Genomic DNA, 2,349 nt, shown 5'->3' with positions numbered 1-2,349 from the left:
TGAATACAGCTCCTCAGACTGAGGAAGTCTCTCGGATGAGAGACGAATCGTTTCTACATTTTTTTGTTGATTTGCTTTGTTTTGTTTTTTTGAATGTCCAGAGGACCAGATTTAACTTTTTTAGATGGGGAAAAAAGTTTCAGTAGTGATTTGTGACAAAAGGGTGGCAGAAAAGGTTAAAGGAAAAGTTTACAAGACAGTGGTGAGACCATCTATGTCGTATGGTCTGGAGACTGTGACAAAAAAAGACAGGATAATGAACTGGAAATGTCAGAAATTAAAATGTTGATATTCTCCTTAGGAGTGACACAGATGGATAAGGTTAGGAATTAGATCATCAGAGGTACAGAACAGGTAGGACAACTGGGAGATAAAGTTAGAGAGGTCAGACTGAGATAGTTTGTACATATCCAGAGGAGGGACAGTGGGTATATTGGTAGAAGGATGAATAAAAAGTGATTTTAAATTAGGGGATAATTTGTTGCAATTGTGATATTACAAGAGATTATAAATAATTTGAGTTTTTAATGACTATCAACTACTTCCACATCAACATTTCCCTAATATTTATTAAATTGACTGTGTTAATACCTTTTGGGGTTGGCTAATGTCAATTAACTGTAGTGGTCATCCAGAATTGACTCTAAAACTTAACTAGGTAAAATCTATCCAGTCATTCATGAGAAAATTTGCTACAAAGGAACAGTTTGTCACAGACAAAAACATGTCACCCTGCCTTCATCTTCACTAGTCAAGGATAACAATCTGTAGTTTGGATTGATAAGTAAGAACTGAATGCTGAAACGAGTAAATTCTTCCACAGAGCAGTGGCTATTTGTTTGTTTCACAAAATATTAGTGACAGTTTGATGATGTAAAAACATAAGGTTTTACATAATTTCTCAGGCTCAAATTTGTTGACTAAACATAATCACGATTCAGTTTTAAATATTTTATAGTTTAACTTGAAAAAACACTTAAAGAGCAATTCCCAGTGTTTTGTTCTTGACAGTGTTTGTTCAACTTAATGCTCCCATGTATTTTTAAAACCTGTAGGCAACCATCAATAACCTCTATGTTTTAAGTTGCTTTGCAGCAATTTATCAGGCTGGTGTGCAGCCCAGGGCTCAAACCCACAACCGCCCTATTTGTCTTGTCGTGTTTTCCTGTTCTGACAATCTGCCAACTACATTTAAGTACATACACTTTTGTCCTTTCACTGACCTACAATGACTGGCATGAAAGAACGTTTCAGATTAAAGCTCTGTAAGAACTGCTGCGGGAGATGAAACAAATGGAAGTAAATTGAAGTCAGCTTGCCAATCGTTGTTTTTTTTTAATGAAAAACATACCTTGGAAAATTGGAGCTGTAAAAAAAGCTGCTTCATGTGTCTTCTGAAATTTACTGTAAGATAAATTACCTGCATCTCACTCAAATCAGAAAAATGCAACTACAAAGTATATATATTGTATACTGTGTATGTATGTATGTATGTATGTATGTATATATGTATATATATATATGTGTGTGTGTGTGCATACATATAAATTGAAACGTAATATGTCACATTTCATGATGAATTAAACAATCTTCTCAGATATGTGTTGCATGTAAAGAAACAAGCAAACAAACAAAAGGATTATGGGCAAAACTGGAATAAATAAAAGAACCAGAAGATTTGAAAAACACTTTATATCCCATAATAAAAAAATAAAAAAATAACTTAAGGCTGGAGGAAAACTTCTTGCTAATTTGACATGTATACCATTAACACTTGAAACATGGCACCGGCACAGGTCACTGCAATATGTGTGGCAGTCATTACTTAAAACTTTTCTTTTATATTTCACATTTTAATAATTTGCAATAAAATAAAATCTTGAATGTAAAGTAAAAATCAGTCATCTTGTTTGAAACATTGTTTTTAATCAAACAAAAGTAAAAGATAAAAATAAACTTCCCAGTATTTGGTAGCTCAGTCCGTTGCATGCCGGTAAGTATGTTTGTGCCCTCTTTTTAGTTTGAAGTTAAAGAACTATTTGTATAAGTGTCACTTTATGTTCTGATGTGTTATCTACCTGCAGGATCGCATCTGGTGCACAGATGAATGTGGACAAACCATCCAGTGGTATAACACAAAAATAAACAGCATCAGGAAGAAAAATAAAACCGCTGCCCTTATTTTGCATTTCCTCTCCACCTGCTCCACATCTTATTTGTTCTATTCATTTTCAAATATTTTCTTTGTTCCTGTCTCTCATCCAGTGAGAATCAAGGCAATGTCAGCTTCCTTGAATTATAGAAAATTTTCAATATTTCATCAGCTCTTCTGCCCTAATTTTACTCTCC

This window comes from Nematolebias whitei, chromosome 1 (genome assembly GCF_014905685.2).
Source record: "Nematolebias whitei isolate Nwh7 chromosome 1, NemWhi1, whole genome shotgun sequence".
Classification (NCBI taxonomy): domain Eukaryota; kingdom Metazoa; phylum Chordata; class Actinopteri; order Cyprinodontiformes; family Rivulidae; genus Nematolebias; species Nematolebias whitei.
The sequence above is the reverse complement of the archived record's forward strand: the minus strand, read 5'-3'. Positions refer to the sequence as shown.